This window comes from Lissotriton helveticus, chromosome 6 (assembly GCF_964261635.1).
Source record: "Lissotriton helveticus chromosome 6, aLisHel1.1, whole genome shotgun sequence".
Lineage (NCBI taxonomy): Eukaryota > Metazoa > Chordata > Amphibia > Caudata > Salamandridae > Lissotriton > Lissotriton helveticus.
In genome coordinates this window covers 1,638,869,975-1,638,891,157 of record NC_136067.1, presented here as the reverse complement: position 1 = coordinate 1,638,891,157, position 21,183 = coordinate 1,638,869,975, and positions in this window count along the sequence as shown.

Below are 21,183 nucleotides of genomic sequence, written 5' to 3'. Positions count from 1 at the left end.
TTTTGGCTGTACTGCAGACAAAGCAAATAGAGTGGAGGAAAAGAAATTGGCCATGGAGGAAAGGAGAATGGTCCATGAGTCAAGTCTCAATCAGCTAGACATCACAGCCAGACAAGTGAAATCCAGCAACAATGGTGGCAGCATACCTGCAATGTCTGAGGGGAACATGAGAGTCAACATAGCTAACCATCTGGAGCCCAGTTGTCTGGGAGGGGATGAAATTGTTAAGTTTTTTTTCCCTATGAGAAGGCCTTCAAGGGCTAGCCAGCCAAGATGGTGGACGCATCCTAAAGCTGCCCGCACTTCACCCCTATAATCCTGCACAATCCTCGGTAATTGCTACCAATCTGGCCACCATCATGAGCGGCAGCGGTCCCCACTACGAATACCTATGAAACCAGTGTGTGAGATAGTGCTGGGTGGACTGCCTGTGCAGGAACTGGGGGAGCGTTTGCGCCCGATGCGGCGGTGCTGAGGCCGTAAACAAGGAAAGTAGCAGTTGGAGTTGAGAGGCGACAGATGCGACTGAACAGCATAAAAGGGAGAAGGAAACAGGCTTCCAGCCACTGACACAGAGTGTGGAGAACTGAACAGGGTGGTGGACTGACCTGGGTCTGGCTGTGCACGGGCTTCCGGGGCACGCGGCCTAGCCTGGGGGCCAGCCCACACACTGCGAGTCCTCGGGTGCGCTGGGAGCAGGAGCAGCATTGACCCGAGCTGTGGGTGAGACAACAGTGTGCAAACCTGTAACTGTGACGAGCCTAGGTGTCAGAGACTCAACAATATCCTCACATTATTAAAAATGGAAGGAGACGTTGGCAGTCTTGGATTGTGGCATACACAATTGCTGCAGGAGCTGTGAGCTGGAAGACAACGACTACTGACAGAGGCATCACTACACCACCGCAGACTTGAGGTGATACCAGGAGAGAAAGGCGAGCCCAAAGGTGCGTGTTGAGCTATCTGGAGTTGGTGGGTGCTGAATAGGGTTTGGGGGCCCGATCGGGCCTAGGCCCAGGTACGCCGCGTCTCCAACACAGTGGTGGCCGGCATGAGCGTACAAGTGGTGGTGTTGAGTGCACCAGAAGGTGCCCGTGAGTGGGCGAGTCGTGCTCACACGCTCTTCTCAGACACTGCAATGACTGCAAAGCCAAGCACGCCAGAGGGCATGTAAGAGACACCTGAAACCTGGTGCACCCAACACAACACGCGTAAACTGCATGTCGCTTTTGAACACAAGACTCTAATACACAGCAGAAATCGCACGCCCTCGGTGTGCAGACAGGGAAGCAACGCACCCGAGCGGAAATGCCAAAATGAAGCCCTAGCCCAAGGACGCGGCAAGAGGCAGGCCAAGCCACGAACAGCAGGCATCCAGAACTCAAAGCCCACGTACTGACCTTGGCCAGTATGCATGGCTGCGGAGGCTGTGAACTGGAGGACAATGACGTGCTGGCAACAAGAGAGCACTTTGACGCTGAAGACCTGAGGTGAGACCGGGAGAGGAAGATGAGCCCCACGTGCGTGCTGACCTACCTGGGATCAGGGGACGCTGAAAAGGGTCCAAGGTCCGGATTGGGCCCAGGCCCAGGCACACCTTGTCCGACACAGTAGTGGCCAACACGGGTGATTAAGCAGTGGTATTGAGTCCACCAGACGGCGGCTGAGAGTGGCTGGGTTGGGCTCGCCTGCCCTCATCGGATACTGCAATGACTGTCACGCAAAGCACATAATGGAACATGTAAGAGACACCTGAATCCTGGTTTACTCAGCACACAGGAACTGCGGTGAACTGTAAGAGTGAGGTCTCAAAGCGCAACAGAACTTGCACGCCCTCGGTGTGCAGACAAGATAGCAGCGCACCCAAGCAAACGAAGCCTTATCCCAAGAACGCAGCGAGAAGCAGGTCAGGCCACGAACAGCGGGCGCCCAGAATGCAGTATCCATGGACTGAGCTGGATCGTCTCCAATTCACCAGCAGGCCCAATTCTAGAGGGTGGGCTGGGTGGGCCAGACCCACCAGGGGCGTAGCTAGAGCTTCCGGCGCCCGGGGCTATCCCTCAGATTGCCGACCCTGGACGGGGGGCTGGGGAAAAAGGACAGCGAGCAGCTGGGTGGATTGGCAGGGTTCAAGTTACGCTACTCCCTACTCCACTGCAGGTGAAAGCAAAGGTCGGAGTGGAGGTGCTGTGTGGGTCCACCCACAATTTTCACAGTGTGAACGCAGTCCACCCTGCCAAGAAGTTGGACCACACAGAAATATGCTGAACGTGTCCCGGTGTCATTTTCAGACTCCTGGACACGTTCAGCAGCACCTGCACATTGTCTGCTTTTCATTCCCATCAGCAACGTGCTGGAAGCGAGGGGGGCTTTTTTATGTTCACCTCCAGCTGGGCCAGAGATAAAGGTCGAGTTAAGGGGCCATTAGGCCTCCTTTTGATGGAGTGGCCTGGAACCTTACACTATGTAAATGCAACAGAGGGAAACAAAAGCACACAGCTTGTTATATCTTCACAGGTGCTTAAGAGAGGCATGTGTTTGACTTTATTAGGACCCGTTATGTAAGTGCATGAACTGTAAGAATGGCATATGTGTTGGTCTGTCCCAGTATTTACACACAATTTAAATAGCACTATTTTCATGCAAGTGTGTAAATCAGTGTACAAGATGTATTGCATGAGTCAGTGAGGGTTAAAAGGTGCAGCAGTCACATATCCTACATAGCTCACTGTGCAATAGTAAAAGGCTTACAATTTATGAGCTGCAAGGAACGAAAGGATCTGTGTTCAAGGCAGTAACCCACATATCTTGCTACATAATAAAAACATTCTATCACTTGCATATTACATGATGTGCTTTGCAACCACATTAACCTTCTATACTACTTCGAGTCAGATCTGGGACTACACAAAACAGAAATCTCTCCAAGAAATACTTTAACCACCTGGGTTATCTCACCAATTATTTTTCCATGATATATGCTGGGCACCTCTGCAGCAGATGTCTTTCCCCCTAAAAATATTAGAAAACGCAGACTTTGCAAACAATTCAACATAAAAGATCTACCAACATGCTTCTCCTTGCTGCCAATTTCTTTGAGGCAGGCTTTTAGAAAATTTGTAAAATTAGTTGAGGCATCAGGATTGCGCCACTTTTTTTTTAGTACAACCCCAAAGCGAAACCTAATTTGTTAAATCTCATAATGCGCTCAAATGCCCTCATGATATGTGATGTCACTTACTGTAATGCCACGTGTGAGGTCATGCATTCTGACATCACAGGCTGTGATGGCACAGACTATGATGTTACTTGCAAACTGACTAACTAGGTTAGTCCCCCCCACATAATGAGCTGTAAGAAAGTCCATAGCGTAAAAAAATACAATTTACATATTTTTCCCCACAGTGCAGGCAGTTTCATGTTTTCTCATCCACCTGACATGCATTCCAAAAAGGCCTGCCCCGCGCCCTTGCCTCTGGGTAACTTCATGTGGTGTCAGCCAGCACTGCAGTCCAGCAGTCATTCGAGACTCCTTTGAAAAGCACCACCACCGACCCACCTGTGGCCCCCAGGTCAAAACTAGAGATCCTTCCAACTGTCAGTGTCACCCATATCCAGTGATACCTTAAACTGACAGCCGCCCTTATGTTCCTACTGCTGCTGTATAGAACAGAGGAATAAGAATTAAATTGTAATTTATTTTCACTTACCTTATTTAGGCTGTCAGTGTCATAGCTTCCAAGGTTTCAGATTGCTACGTGTGACATTATCAGAATTTCAGTGTAATAATGAGTGACATTTCAAGGACTAGGAGTGACACTTTCTCCCGAGCAAAATCCAGCAAAGAAGAGGGAAATATATTAAATTAAATTAGAGCAACAAGAAAATCGTAAAAACGCTGCAAAGCACTAGAAATGCATTAAGCCTCAGGCTGAGAGACAGATAAGTCCAAGTCTAAGGCATAGCCAGCAGGTAGGGCACTGTAGTGTTTATAATTTTATTAAAAAGTTTCATGCCCGCTTCCAATGCAACCCATGAAGTGACATGTTTTGGGCTGATTGTTTTGGGCTTTTTTGTGGGTGTGTTGGATTTGCTGCACTGGGTTGTACTCTTGATTTTTCTTATATTACCATAAACCTTTCCTGCAGTAAAATCACATATGGACGCTGTCTTCCAGTACACACCCTGAAGTGTAGGTGTGACAGGTTCACTATATGGGCTACATTTTTTGGCATTGAATTCTGGTGCTGTGCAGCAGTTGTAAGATATTATTAGACCTATTGCTCAAATGGGTGTTAATTCTGATATTGGTATGTTTCCCCTGAAGTCTTTGCTTGATTTTTCCCTCGTGAGAAAGCGTCACTCATAGTCATTGAATGCCGCTCATAATTACACTAAAATTATTAAAATGTTAAACAAAAGAAATCTGAAACCTTGGCAGCTGTGCATTATTGCCAGCAAGGACTCTTATTTTATGCCCCTCTTTAACTTCATCATAATTGCTGGGGTGACATTACACCCCAACCCAATGGCACAGCCTTGTTGTGATTTCTTCAAATATTATACCGTCTTTTTAACCCATTTTACTCCAATTAATCTGTTGTTTCACTCTGTTTTTCACTTTAATCCAATATATTCCACACACAGGAAAATGCTATTTTCAAAAGTTTCTCATATTCAAGATGTGCCCATCCGGACCTCTTCTTCAAGAATACACACAAGCGCGTTGTTCATCCAAAGCAGTTTTTATTAAAAACACAATGCAGGTGGCGTGGTCTGGCCACGCAGGAAGATGGCCGCCTGAGGGGAGAGCTCTGCCGAGGGACGGACCCCTGACGAGCTTTCCTGCCTTACCTGCCCACCGGGATCCCGCTCTTCATGTTGCTTTGGCAGCGGTGAACTCACGGCATGCAGCGACGGTCCTCTTTGCAGAGCAGCGCTGAATTTCGCTGATTTATAGCGATTTGAAGTCCTGACTGGCCGCCCAGACGAGTGCACCGAGATGTGCGTGTTCATGACGCAGCGCTTCCTGTCAGGGTAAGCCGCGCCCTCAACAACTCCAGGGCCGGGCTTCCTCCCGCCTTGGGCTGCGCCTCTTCAAACTTCGAGCCTGAGCCCTATTAACTCTTACAATGCTGTGACTAACATTGAGGCTATTCTTAAAACATGGAACATTATTCAAAAGCCATTTCAGAGTTTTTTTCTGAGAATTAAGTGGTGAAAGAGTCTGGTCAAAAGGTTGAAGTTATGCAGTAATACCCCCCCAAAAGAATGGAATAAAAAAATACTAAGGAACACCTTGGACCTTACATTTTTCATGGTACCTTTTATATTTTGGAGGCTTATGTAGTATTTTGGACAGGAGTCTCTATTTTGTCTCAGTTTGTTACCGCTTCTTCATTTTCTCACAGGATCTCAATGTCTCTCATTACCCTGCCTCTGCCTACCAGCTGGTAACATTTTCTCCTCAATCGGATTTTGTTACTCCATTTTCTGCAATACCTCATGACTCTGTTCTTTATTATACTACCTTCTGTGCACTTACTGTACCTTTTGCAAGCGCACCACCTTATTATCATGGCCTTATTGGTCTATTGTTATTTTCCTTTCATGCATATACATGCTTTCTCTCTGAGATAGTTTTGACGCATATGTTTAATTCATATCATATTATACTGGTTTGGTGTAGCAGTACTTGGCGCTTACTTATCTATGTTATAATGCTTATCATTCTCCAGTGTTAATTGCATGCTGCATGTGTTGGTCAGTCATTTATTTCCTCCATTTGCCTCCCTGCCTCTTCTGTCATTTACTACATGGTTGGTTCCATTATTGCCTCCTGTTCTGCTGTTAAGTCAATTCGCTATTGTAGGTCATCTTCTCAACGACGCAATATCATGTCCAATAATAAGAATGAAGGTCGCGGCCCTAAACAGCCACTTTTTACTGAGGTAGTAAAGCAACCTTCTACTTCGACAAACAAAGGTAATGGATCTGCGTCATCTTCCTCCTCACCGGCTTCCTCACTTCAGAGTAACCAGACTCTGTCTGATACTATGCAACGTATTCTACAAGAACTTTCTGGAGTTAACCGTCGCTTGGAAGGTTTGGATATTACCATGACGTCATTGGCTGCGGAAACTAAGTCCATTCGGGCTGAACTTACTACTTTTCTTTCTAGGATTGATGCCATTGACTCTAAAATGTTGGAGATGGAGGGGCGGTTGGACTCTGCTAGAGGCTCGGATCAGGATTTACTCTTTCTCCACAGTAAAATCATTGATTTGGAGGATCGTAGTCGTAGAGACAATATACGTTTTTTCGGATTTCCGGAAAATATTGAAAAGCAGGACGTGAAGAAATTTTTGTGCGACGCTCTCCCCACTTTGACTGGGCTTTCTTTTACCCCTCCTCTTGAGATTCAGCGTGCTCACAGACTTGGTCCACCACGTTCTGGAGCGTCTGCGAGATCCAGACCAATTATTGCCTGTTTTCTTCGGCATGAGCAGACCAGACAGATTTTATCAATGGCTCGCTCACATGGTTCCTTTATCTTCCAAGGTCATACCATTCATATGGCTGCAGATTTTTCTAAAGAGACTAATGACCGGAGGAAGGCATTTCTTTCTCTGCGGCCGAGACTCCGCCAACTGGATATCAAGTACGGTCTATTTGAACCTGCGCGCTTTCGGATTACCTGGAATGGGGAATCTAAAGACTTTTATGATCCTGCTCTGCTTCATCAGTTCCTGGATGATATCAAGTCCACTGACATGGAAACTCAATCTTCTTCCTACACTCAATCTTCTGCATCCAAGGCTTCCTCTACAAACTTGCCACCATCTCACTTGAACGCCTCTCCTGACTTCAGGCAGCGTGGTAGGGATATCACCCGTTTGCCTCGCTCTCAAGAAGAGAGGGACTCAGTTGTACATTCCGTCTCATCTCTTACTAACACGCAGCACAGAGACAAATCCAGATCGCCTCTTAAAAATCCCTCTGATGCTGACTGAATTCCTTTTTGTGTTCTACTGATTTTGTTTTTCCATGAGTTGATGGCCGCTCATGTTGTTGATACTGCTCTGCTACTTGATTTGTCCACTGACACTCCCTAGCACTGCATGATGTGTCTAGATCGCCTCTTAAGACGCCATTTGATGCTGACTGCATTCTCTTAATGCTTTAATGCTTTATTTATTACTTTTCTTATTTTATAAGCTTATTGCAGTGTTTGTTGTTCTCAATGCTTTTGTTGCTCGCTTAGCTCACTGAGATTTTACTGCATGGTGTTTTTCTTAAATGTTGCTTCATGCTCTATTGTTATTTTCTACTCGTTACACATTTTAATGCATGGTATAATTAGATTCACTCTCCTTAGTGTCCTATATAGTATTTTATACACTATTGTTCTTCTGTATTTATTGATAATATGTGATTTACAGTTTACAGTTATTTAATTATTTCAGGTTTTGCTTATTATATACTAGAAGACTGTTCCCATTCCACAAGAGATCTTTCTCTCCTCCTGTTCACTCCCCTAGCTATGGTGTTGTTATTGTTGCCATGCCTATCATCATTTGTTTCATGTATACATTATTCCGGTTTTATTTGCTGTTCTTTGTTTTACTATTTTCTTGGTTTAAACTTGTGCTTGATCACTTTTCCTTGTTTCTTCTCTGTTGTAGGACTTTATGGGGGTTTCTCCTCCTTTTCTTCTACTCTCTATCTCTTTCCCTCCTTTTTCGTGACAATGTTGGTATGTCCCTCATTCCTGTTTGTATCTTATCTCCCCTTTGCTCTATCCTTTTTGCTTCTTTTTACTATTTTCATGTTCTTCCCATGTAATCTTTAGGATGATGGGGGTTTTGATGTGTTGGTTATTCTTCTTATTACATTTCGTGACGGACTCCTGTGGAGACGTTCAGCAGTTGGTCCAGACTTTTATGATGATATTTTATTCTCTTAGGCTTTATGTATTTTATGTTACAATCTATCCTCTAAATCCCCATTCTTCTTTACTCGAAGGGGGTCCGGTTCCCCCTGGCGTTGCTCTAAGTAAGTGCACCCAGACCCGTAGTTAACAGTCCAGGTTCCTCTTTTCTCCTACTGTTCTTACTTATTTTTCCTTTTCTTTTTCCTTCTTTTCTTCTCCTTTTTCCCTCCCAGAGTAACATTTCTCCTTTTTCTCTGTGCTTTTCCTCACTTATTATTAACTTACTCCTATTATCATGCCTTCTATCCATCCGTTGTCTGTGGTTTCTTGGAATGTTCATGGTCTCACCCATTACATAAAACGTAAGAAAGTTCTTTCCTATTTACATTCTAAGCATGTGGATGTGGCTCTATTACAGGAGACTCATTTGGATGATATTGAGTCTAGTAAGCTCAGCAGAGATTGGGTTGGTAAAGTCATTCATAGTTCAGTCTCTGAACCTGATCCCACCAATCCTAATCCTATTCGTAAATGCGGAGTCGCCATTCTTTTTCGGAAGTCTCTTCCTTTCACAATTTTAAAGACATGGTCGGATCCGGAAGGTCGGTATGTTTTTGTTAAATTGAAGCTTGGCAATTCCTTCCTTTGTCTTGGTTCTGTATACGCTCTGCTTGGTTCCAAAAAACAATTTTTCCTTCGACTAAATCGTCTTCTTACGGAAATAAATGCTTCTCAATTTCTCATTGGTGGTGATTGGAATTTAACACTGGATCCTGCTCTTGACAGAACGGGTTGCATTGACACTATCAACGCTTCTGACCGAGCCATTTTAGGTGACATCCTTGCTGACACTGGTCTGATTGACCACTGGAGACTAAGTCATCCACAGGATAAAGAATATACATTTTTTTCCTCTACTCACAGTACGTTTTCGCGCCTTGATTACTTTCTTCTGTCGCAAGATGCTGTCCGACTTGTTACCGATTCTAAGATTTTAGAAGCAGCTATTTCTGATCATTCTCCTGTCCTTCTGTCTCTAGATTTGGGTCTTATGAATCCGGGGCGCAAATCGTGGCGTTTGAATATCAACAAATATAAAACGCCATCGGGTAAACTTCTTTTGCAATCCCACTTACGTGATTATCTTCTCAATAATGCAGATTCGGTTTCTTCTAAACGAACGGTTTGGGCAGCTGCTAAGGCAACCATTAGAGGCCAAGTTATGCAGGACGCTGCTCTTTATAATAAAAAGAATGCTGCCAAGCAGGCTGAATTGGAAAAGGATATTCACCGACTCTCTCAATTATACATTTCGCAACCATCTCTCCAAACCCGAAAGTTATTGGAACAGGCGGGTATGTCTCTCAATACTCTTTTTACTTCTAAGGCGGAATATGCCTTACAAAAAATGAAAGGCCGTCATTATGAACAAGGAGAAAAAGCTGGTCGGTTATTGGCTGCGCAGTTGCGCCAAAGAGAGGCCGCTATGGCGATTCCAGCAATAAGATCAAGTGGTGGTGATATCCTTACTCGACCACAAGAGATAGTTGAGGAATTCGCCTCATTTTATAGATCTTTATACTCCCCAGGCACTCAGGTAGATAAGATAGTGATGTCTAGATTTCTGGATGAAGTTCATCTTCCGCGGCTCTCCGATGATGGCAGGGCTTTACTTGAGGGAAATATCACGAAGGAGGAAATTTCTTCAGCTATCTCTTCCTTACCGTAGCATAAAGCTCCGGGAGATGATGGTTTCCCTCCTGAATTTTTTAAATGGACTGGTCAGAGTATGCTTGATACTCTTCATGCTGCCTTTGAGGAAGCCGTGGAGGAGTCTTCTCTTGGATCTATGTCTAACAAAGCCATCATAGCAGTCTTGCCAAAACCTGGCAAGGATCCTCTATTGTGTGGTAGTTATCGTCCTATATCTCTTTTAAATTCTGATGTTAAGATTCTTGCCAGCATTCTAGCATCACGACTCCGCAAAGTTTTGCCTTCTTTAATACATAATTCCCAAGTAGGTTTTGTTCCCGGTCGCTCCTCCCGCAATCATTTACGTACTCTCTCCCATGCCCTATGGTCCGCTAAAAATCTTGCAGATGATGCCCTCCTTCTTTCTTTAGATGCTGAAAAAGCATTCGATCGCATTGAGTGGGAATACCTTTTTACTATAATGCAAAAATTTGGATTAGGTGATCAGTTCATAGCCAAAGTACGACTACTTTACGATAGCCCATCTGCCCAAGTTAACTGTGGAGGTTTTCTCTCTACTCCATTTCCTATTCGGCGGGGTACCCGTCAAGGTTGTCCACTCTCCCCTCTTCTTTTCCTTTTGGCTATGGAATCTCTGGCTGCTGCCATTCGTCAGTCGGATGCTGTGGTGGGTGTTCCTCTTCCAATTGGTCATTCAAAAATCTATTTATATGCGGACGATATTCTCCTTACACTTACTAATCTTCCGCGATCACTCCCTGCTCTCCTCCGTGTCATTGATGATTTTTCTTCTTTTTCTGGCTATAAGATAAACTCGTATCACAACAAAAAGAGAGACAGGGTAGTGGGATACTCTCGCACCCCAGTGTCAATCTCATAAACAAAACAAGAGTATTCCAAGGAAGGATAGGAGACCATCAATATGGAGCAAGGAACGACTTCACTTAAGGTGTTTTTTTGAAAGAAAGCCCTCACTCACCACCTAGTGATGACATGCTTCATCATCGGGCCCCACAGAGGGAATCTAGCATCCCCTCTGTGTGCTGCAACGCCAGAACTACTGCGGAGCGGGTAGTGGGTAAGGACAGTGATGTGCAAAGAATATTAAGTGAGTGATGTGAGGTTTAAAATCAGTCTGTAGTGTATCAAAACAATTTTATTAGGATCACTAAGGACTTATCAATAAAATGATGTGTCGGAAATGCGTCCACAATTATTCAAGTGGTAGTTTCCTTAAGTCAGTCGACATGTTTCAGCCACGAAAACGGTGTGAATTTACCTGGCATTCTTCAGGACTTTGTGTGAATAAACCCTGGCGGCATGGGCTCGCTAAGGTCCACCCTAACCTAGGGACGTGAAAGTGAAAATAATTAATGAAAAAGTGCAAAAAATTAGAAAGAAAAACTGTCTTTCTAATAACTCCTGGTTTAGGAGGTTTCCGATTTTACGGTTTCTGCACTTTGATAGGGTGATAAATGCACACCATGGGTCACAGGAGGGGGGTGGAGGCGTAATCGGCACACCGCCCTCAACGCTCGGCACCCTCAGTATACCTAAGGCGACCCTCTGCTGGACCCCGAAGTCGTTCCTTGCTCCATATTGATGGTCTCCTATCCTTCCTTGGAATACTCTTGTTTTGTTTATAAGATAAACTCGGACAAAAGCGAAGCCTTACCTATGTCCCTTGGTACTACAAAGGATGCAATCTCTGGTTTTCCATTTCACTGGCAACCTTATCGGCTTAAGTACTTAGGAATACTCCTCAATAGGGGGTTGGATAACGTTGTCACAGACAATTTAACTCCCTTGATTGCACAAATGCAAAGGGACTTCGATAAATGGAAGGCCCTGGGCTTATCCCTTTGGGGACGGGTTCAGGCGATTAAGATGGTCACCTTACCGCGTTTTCTTTATGTTCTGGGTATGCTCCCTTTGACTATTCCTTTGGCTACTCTTCGGTCCATTGATTCCAAAATTAAACTTTTTATATGGGGTACAGTTAAACCGCGTCTCACCTTTGCAAAATTAAAATCCCACCAATTGCAGGGAGGGTTGGGTCTTCCCTCTATTGAGCACTACTCCCTCGCCCTTCATCTTTCCCATCTTTCTTTCTTTTTACCTAAGTCTAAAGACATCCCTCAGTGGGTGCCACTTGAACGCCATTTATTGGCTTCTGGCCCTGGTTTGTCCCTTTTATATGGCAAAGGTTCCAGTTCTCTTGACCCCAAAAATCCTATCTTATCTGCCATGTTTAAGTCTTGGCAAAGAAGTCACCGTCTCCTTAAATCTAATTCGCTGCTTCACTTTAATGCTCCTATATGGTCTGATTCGGCTATTCGAGTTCGAGGTCGAACTATATCCTGGCCTTTATGGCAGGAAGCTGGTATTCATTCCCTGGAACAACTGTTTCATGGTGACAATTTTAAATCCTTTTCCCAATTACATGAGGAATATCATCTACCGCCCACTCAATCCTGTAAATATTCTCATCTTCAGCAAGCTCTCACAAAACATCTAAGTTCCCCACCTGAATTGTTGTCTACTTCTCCTATTTTGTCTTACCTGAATTTATGGGGAACTTTTAAGGGTGTCACTTCTGGTCTTTATAAGACTTTTCTGCACCCTCTATTTTCGCATCCCCTTTCGAAAGCTCTTCAATTGAAATGGCAAACACGCCTCTCGGTGACATGCTCAGATACTCAATGGGATCTCATTTTGGAAGGATTACATAAGGGTGTTCGTGAAGCTCGCCTTAAATTTTGTATTTTTAAAATTCTTCATGAATGGCACTGGTCTCCGGTCAAATTACACCATGCTAAGTTACTCTTGCATTCCTTGTGTTGGAGATGTTCTGCTTCCGGCTGTGACATAACGCACATTATATGTGAGTGCCCTCGTACCAGATCATTTTGGCTTTTTGTACGAAACACTTTGGCTCATTCTATGTCATTGCCCTTACCCTTTACCTCTGCAAACATAATTCTACATGACTTTCGTGGCCTTTCCAAGTTTACTAAACCACAGATCCGTCTCCTCCATACTGCTTTAGCCACGGCAAAAATTTGTATATTGCGTCATTGGAAATCTTCCTTACCTCCTTCTCAGGAGGAATGGTTGGTGGCAATGATACAAACAGCCTCTTATGAACGTATAATTTACAGTCTACAGGACCAAGCTTCCATTTTTCTTCAAGTATGGTCCCCATTCCTGGAAACCACAGTGGATAATGCTTCTGTCTCTACTCCTTCTTCTGCGACTACTCTTCCTTCTTAACTTCACCTTCCTTGTAACATGCTTATTTTCTCTTCCTTCTCTCTCTCCCGCTTCTTATTATTTTTCCTGCTTACATCTCTCTTCACAACTAGTTTGTTACTCTGGGGCTTCCTTTCTCTTTCTTTTTCTTTCCTTTTCCTCTTTTCTTTTCTTTTTTACTCAGAATTTCGCCTTATGAATACTAGAGGATGTGTTGTTTTATGCCTCCTTTGTTATATTTTATGAATAACTTCCTCATTTATACTGTGTTCCATTTCTTCCTCTGCATACATATCTGCATTTGTGACTTATTTGAAATTTTCTTAATAAACAATTTCAACACAAAAAACACAATGCATTTCGGGCTGCTGGGGCCCTTCGTCAGGGGTAACTACAAATAACGATAAAACATGCATTACAGATCCATTAACCAAAATGTATTATGCAATTGAACTAGAAACATTTATATAAAAATTTAGCGTCTAATTAATTAGTCATATTTCTTCATAACAATACTAATAATACCATTGGCACTATAGTTACACCCCGTTATGCAGCAGCAAAAACCTCTGTCAAAGTACAATCTCACTTCTTTGCATCTATTAAATATTCTCGTTACCCTCCCAATAACTCCCACTTTAAATCAACATTGGCCTTAACACACACTCCTCCTCCCAAATTGTACCATCATCCTTTCCTATGTCTGTTAAACCTCCTATTCAGCGCAAAAATACCCTCAAAACTCTCGCCTCGCATGTAAACATTTTCATCTCTCCCTCCTCACTCTATCCCACCTTTCCTTGACCTCCGACACATACCTTCGTTGAACTTATCTAAACTTGTGCGCACCGCGCTGCACATTATCCATCTTCCTGCTGGCCGCTACTTATTTCTCTTTTAAACAGCCACTGTCTATCACACGCTGCTGCAGTGCCAGCCACCTTATTCTTATCCCATCCTCACTTCTATTCACCCCAATTCCAACATTAACTACGCTGCTAGTTGTTTACAAACCCTGGCTCACATACCTGCTAAAAACCATCCATCATGAACCCTCTTCCACAAAAGGATTTCACGTTACTTTTACCCACCGTTATTTAAACCCCACACCTGTGTTCAAAACACTCCCTCTTTGCTGATGACTAATCAACCGCCCTCGTGACCCTCTCTCACTGCGAACCCTTCCCTTAATTCTAAACTACTACAGTTCCCATAATGCAATATTTCATCTCAATGTAACTTCGCAATGCTTTATTAAACATATCGTGACTTTACATGCAACTACCGTATCTCAACCTCGTTCTGAATGTCAAATATAAAATGCAAATGTAATGCCATACATTAGGAACCACTCAATTAAAAAATGCTAGGTGAACTAGACTTCAAGCACACACTTACTTGAAGAAAATTGTAGCTGTGGCCATCTCGAGAGCAGCTCCATTTCACGAGATGCCGACCACCTGGCTTGCCTCTCTCTCCCTGTAGTATCCGGCTGCCCACATCAGGCTCGCTCTAGCTGGCAGGCTCATTTGCACGGGTCATCATGGTGGTGGGACAGGCTGGGTCATCGGGCGCATGTAATGCAGTGAGCCATTTCCGAGTTCAGCTGCTGTCGGAAGGAACGAAAGTGAAAGCAGTGACTCTCGAGTCGACTCGAGGAGTCACTGTAGTAGCGCGTGGGCTGGCCAAACAAAGATCCCCAGGGCCGTCATTGGTAATGATTTTGCGCTGCAAGATTGACGGCCCTGGGAACCACATAAGCAGTACGGCTTACGGCGCACCGGCGCCCCATCACCACTAAGCTAGGTGGTGCAGGTTTTAGTTGCATTTTATTTTCAAAAACACGTGCGAGCACTGGCTGCTCAGCAACAACCACCACACATGTGCCTGCCGCCTCCAAAATTGTGCCGCCTGGGGCAGACCGCCCCCCTCGCCCCCCCTAGCTACACGGGTGGGATGAATCCCGCACCCTCCGCGTGACATCGAACACATCTATCGTTATCTGCCAGACGAAAACGCAACTTGCGAGCGGGCGTGTAATAAAATCGTTGTAAGAATTTGAAGTGAATGATTTTTAGCCTACTGCTAGAAGATATATTAGCCGTGATGGCACAACAATAGTTCCATTGCTCTTCAGTAATTTCGTGGCCCATATCTGCACTCCACAACCGGCGTGCCAGACTCTCAAATCTCACACGCTGCAATCTGATGTTATTATACAGTCTAGATACAAGGTGGCGGCCATCCGACAGCAGCATGGCATGCAATGGTAAAACTACCTCTGGTTCATCCGGGAAGCGTATCAGTACGTCCCTCAACCCCTGCCTCAGTCTGATATAATAAAACACCTCCAGTGGAGTAGGCTGCACTCCCTGAAACAGCTGCTCCCTGGTACGAAATTGCCCATTAAGGAACAGGTCACCCCACGTGGCAATCTTAATACGTTTGCACATTAACTGGAATCCCGTCTCATGCAAGAGGGATAAACAGGGGTGGTATGTGAGTGGCATTATGGGGGAATATAACTGTGGAGCCTTTAGAACTTTCGCCAGTCGACGCCACGCGTCGACAGTACACGTTACCATGGTGGACGGTGTATCTATATCTCCCACCGTGCCCTGTATCATGCCACTGAGGGAAAGAGGTCGTGCAATCCAATCCTCTGCCACAATTTGCGGCATAAAAGGTGTAGGATTTATCCAATGGTATGCATATTGCGCCTGGGCACTGATATAATACAGTTCGAAGTCCGGAACATCAAATCCTCCCTTCTCATAAGGCTGAGTTAAAATTGACCACCTCAACCGCGGCTGTCTGCCCCCCCAAAAGAGGCGAAGACGCTCCGATGTCAAACGTTTAAAAAAATAAGTGCCAGGATAATAAGGAACATTTTGAAATAGATACAGAAACCGCGGCAGCACCACCATCTTTATAAGTGATGCCCTACCTGCCATTGACAACGGCAACGACATCCAGCGTGTGACATTGTCAGCTAGCTTCGTGATGGCCACACCATAATTAAGTCTGAGTGTCTCTTCCTTATTCAGGGTTATCACAATACCCAGGTAGCGAAGATCTGTGTCGCACCAGTCAAGTGGGTAATCCAGCTGGAATTTCATCACCGCACATGTGAGCGGGAAAAATTTTGATTTTTTCCAGTTGATCTGCACACCCGAAATACTCCCAAAGACCAGGAACTCACGCAAAATAGGATTAAGGTTGACCTGAAGATCCTTCACATATAACGTTATGTCATCTGCATATAATGACTCCCCTATCTGGCACTGAAAACAGCTGACGGCACTTGCCCTGTGCAATTGACGAATACGACATGCCAGCGGTTCTATCGCTATCGCAAAAAGTAAAGGGGAAAGAGGGCATCCCTGTCTGGTGCCCCTTGTTATTGGCATCTGAGACGATAGCACGCCATTAACAACCACTCTAGCAACTGGTCTGGTATAAAGCAGCTCTATCCATGCCATAAACAATTTCGTAAAACCCATCCTATGCAATATAGCAAAAAGGTATTTCCATTCAACCGAATCGCTTTAGTTGCATCGAGGTATATGGCAGCGACTGGGAGCTCCGGTGCGATAGTTGGTATCAAGGAAAACAGTGTGCGAAGATTATGAATAGTGGCACGTCCTGGCACAAAGCCAGCCTGATCCGGCAACACTATCCTAGTCATAATTAGTGATAGGCGCGTTGCGAGTACCTTAGCAAGGATCTTTGCATCGCAATTGATGAGAGATAGCGGCCTGTATGAATCAGTGTCCAGCAGGTCCTTGCCCGGTTTCAACAGGAAAGTTATCACTACCTCCCTCATCGATCCCGGCAATTCCCCGACTTCCAATGATTCTTCATAAACTTCCTTCAGGACCGGCGCCATAGTATCTACATGACACTTATAAAACTCTGCGGGCAGTCCATCTAGGCCCGCCGCCTTGCCATTAGCAAGTGTCATAATTGCCTCTTTTATCTCATCAAGCTCTAGTGGAGCACCAAGAAACAACCTGTGTACATCACTTAACCAGCAAAGCGCAATATCATCCAGGAAGTTCCCCATATCCACTACGTCCGTTTGTTGCGATGTATACAACTGCCCATAGTTTGCCAGAAACTCCTTCTGAAACCTCTGTGTATTCTGACAGCACGTGCCCTCTCGTGTGACAATCTCCAGTGTATTAGTACTGAAACGCGGCTTCCTTGTTATAACTGCAAGTACTTTACCCGGCCGTTCCCCTTCGCAGTACCTCCGCGCAGTCCAGTATTTCCCCCTATATTTCACTTCCCTCGCTGCCTCTTCCTCATACTGCGAAAGCTTGTCCCTAAAATTCTTATGTACTCCTGGATCATTCCCCCTTGTCATTGCAGTTTCAAGCTCTCTCAGTTCCTGCTCTAACTTCCCGATTGTCCTTTTAATGTCTCGCAACACCCCTCAGCTCTTGGATATGCAGAACCCTCTAATCGTGACCTTAAATGCTTCCCACACCGCTTCCACACTGGCCACCGAAACTTTGTTCCTGGGGAAAAACGCCTCTATTTCTTCTCCCAACTCCGCCGTGAACACCGTATCTAGTAATATGGAGGGGAACAATCTCCATGGTGGTCGCATTCTATCATGTCCCGGTACAGCCAGTTGTACCAACACTGGGCAGTGATCTGAATATGTCCTGGGCAGATGTGCCACCTTTCCCATGCCTGTACTAAGTCCTCGGGATACGAAGCAGTAGTCAAGACGAGCCCATGTGTTGGCATGTGTGGTAAAATGCGTTCCCTCCCTATGTGCAGGGTGAGTGAATCTCCAACTGTCTACCAACCCAGCTTCCTCTATTATGCCCATTAGTACATCTCTCGCTTGTCTGTTATATTGTCCACTTCCATCTGATCTGTCCGCTACAGGAACCAATGCAACATTAAAATCACCCCCCCCCCAAATGATATGGGTAGCTCCCACTCCCAGCACATGCCCCCAAAGTGTCGTGAAGAAGTCCGGAGTATCCACATTAGGAGCATAACAACTCACTATCACAACAACATCAGTGCCTAGCCTGCCCCACAATATCACATAGCGCCCGTTAGGGTCCAGGATCTCCCCTAGCTCCTGAAATGTAAGTGATTTCTTGATCAACACTGCAGCCCCTCTAGCATACGAGGAATATGATGAAAATTTCCTAATCGTCGCCCATTTACTCGCAAACTTGGGGTCAGATCGTGGGTGTATATGTGTCTCCTGTAATAAGGCTATATGCACATTGTGCCTATCCAAGTATGCAACCACACTCCTACCCTTTCTGGCATCATTGAGACCTCGTACATTCCAGGACATTATTGATAGTTTACTCACCACTCCATCAGCCATTTTTCCTAGTGTTGCCCTTGCAAATAGCTGTTTCTACCTGCACCGACCATCGCTCATCTGCACCATAGCAAAACTTCCAATGAATTTGCAACCTCATTCGTAACCATATTCCACTGTAACCACACTCCCCATCCCCTCCCCCACCCACTGACATCCCCCAACCATGTCAGACATTCCCCATTCCCCCCCTCCTCCCAGCACTTACAGTAACACATACCCATAACAACCTCCACCCCACAATTATCAAGGTTATTACAACCTGCATATGGCCTACCCCCACCCAGCACACCCACCCTGCAGCATCCCCAACTTGCCAGTGCCACGGTCAACCCACCCACCCTGCAAAGTAACAACCCACAGTGCAATAACCAAAATCGACAAAAATAAGTCAATAGTTCGATACCAGGGGGAATACCAGTTGAGGGAACCATCAAGTGGGTCACACTGCCACCTCCCCCCCCCAGCCCGTCGACCATGTGTTCCTCTGGGCTGTGACAGGGGGGGGGGGGGGGGGGGGGGATTACTTTACCACCGGAACCATCGAAGTACAGCGCTGTCCAAGTGCCAATTGTCCTTCGCCCTCAGCTCAGTGGGCCTGTAGCGCTCCATTCAGCAAACCTCCCAACTCCAAGTAGTCCCGTTGTGCGCATGTTCAGTGCATGCTCAGGATTCATCCTCCGGATCTGGTGTCCTTGCTCTTTCCGCCGGTCCTTCACCGCTCTGTCCTCTGTGATCCAGCCGCAGCGATTTCAAATAGTCCTCAGCTTGTTGCGGATTATTGAAGAATTTCTGCTTTCCTTGATGAGTCACCCAGAGTTTAGCCGGATACAACAAAGCATAGTCTATCTGAGCAGCCCTCATCTTCTTTTTTACCGCGATAAACTTACGCCTTTCCTCTTGGACCATCGGTGTAAAATCCGGGTACATTGAAAAGGCTATACCATCATAGTTCAGCGTTTGTTTGGTGCGAGCTACTCGAAGCGCCACATCCCTGTCCCTATAGTTGAGCAATCTCGCTATTATTGGCCTCGGAGGGGTGCCTGGCTTCGGTACCGGCCCAAGTGATCTGTGAGCCCTTTCAACTATAAATTGGGTAGAGAATGCATCAGCACCGATTGCAGATGTGAGCATTTTTTCAACATACTCCTCCATACGACCCGTATTGGTGGATTCCGGCACAGCTGTGATACGTATGTTATTTCGCCTACTGCGGGCTTCTAAGTCCTCATTTTTGGCTGCTATGATCCGCAGGAGGTTTTCCATTCTGGTTAGGTGCGTTGTATGCCCTGCAGTAACATCAACATTGTCCGAGATGCGCCGCTCCGTTTCGACAATGCGCTCTTCATGTTGATCCATCTTGTGGACTATGGCATTCATACGAGACGACATCCTATCCACTTTCTCCACAACAGTTGCGAACCCTTGTCTGATCTCTTGTCGAAGACTTTGTGTATTCATGTCTACAGTGGATGGTTCCCCAGACATTCAATCACCACCCTGCGATAGGTTCTTATCCTGACTGGCATTTGAACCTTTTTTCGAGTTATCAAATGTTATTTTCGGCTGTCGTGCATCCGGTCGGCCCATCATGCCACCCTCGTTGTCTTGTTGGATCAACTTCGAATTCTGTTATCTCTTCTTACCTCAGTCGCAGCCACCAGCACTAGGCCGCAACGCGAACACACGTGTCCTCTGTGCCTGCACACCTCTGCACCACAGACTCCAGCTATGCCCTTGTGTCACCAGTCCATCCCCAATGCTCGTTCTCAGCCAACATACATATGGTTGAATGCCACTCCTTAATTATCTTCTACCAGGATTTAGCCAGCAACGAAGTAGTAATTAAGACCTACTCTTTTGTGTCTGCCACGTATTTCCCTGTACTGCACAACTCTTCAATGAACTCGTCGTCAGGTCACAAAATGGCGGCTGTGATGAATCCTCACTCCTGTTCCAAACGAACCCGCAACTTCGCAATAGGGGCTTTGCAGGACATCAGCAACATCAATGCAGGGCCGCTCTATATGTCCACTGCGACAGCGGCGCACCAAAATCAGCTTTGCATTACACCGTGCCTTGCGATAATACCGTTTTGCTATATTCTCAGTCTTTGCTCACTTTACTCGCACTGCTCCACGCGCTTGCCTTCCTGCTTCCAAGATCCCAGCGAGCAAAGCCCCGCTGACTGACAGAGATCAGGCCTCCCTCAAATGTTCGTTTCACAATATCGACGGACGTACAGAATACAAAGGGACGGCGTCTGCCATTAACCCCTTCTTCATTAGATCTCCAGCAATCTCTCAGCAGTCAGCCTTCCTCTCACGCGTGGCATCCGTGCACCTCCTCTCGCCACTAATCACCAGCAATCGAGCGACTCGCCCCGCTGCAGTCAATCGTACTGTTCCCTCAGTAAATTGTAGCTGCGCTACGTCTTCCACAGCCCTGAAGCCCTGTCTCACGTACTGGCAATCGGCCGCCGGCTATGAGCTTCTCCGGCACTAAGTAATGAGATGCCCCGACACTCGTTCCCGCCTGCAATCACCAGAGGTCGGACTTAGCTCTGCCGATATCCTTCGAGTTTCATCGGGCGTCTCACCAGACAGCAGGGTTCCCGCCGAGGCAAGGTGCAGTCTCTCGGCTCACAGTCCTTGGGCCCGTGCGCCTCGTGTGCAGCCACGGTGTTTCCCAGTCACTGCACCCGGATCAGCGCGCCGCGACTCTCCGGCACAGTTCCCGATGGAGTCTATCGATAGCTGTAACTTCTCGCCACCAAGTGATAAGCACTCCAAACTTTCACCGAGGGCAGATATGATATTGAGCCACACTCTCTCCCAGTTTCAGCGCTTTTCGACGGTGGTGAAGAAGGATAATTGAAGGATTACGTCCCAGGCTACAGGAGCCTCACCGTTAGGCGGCCATACTG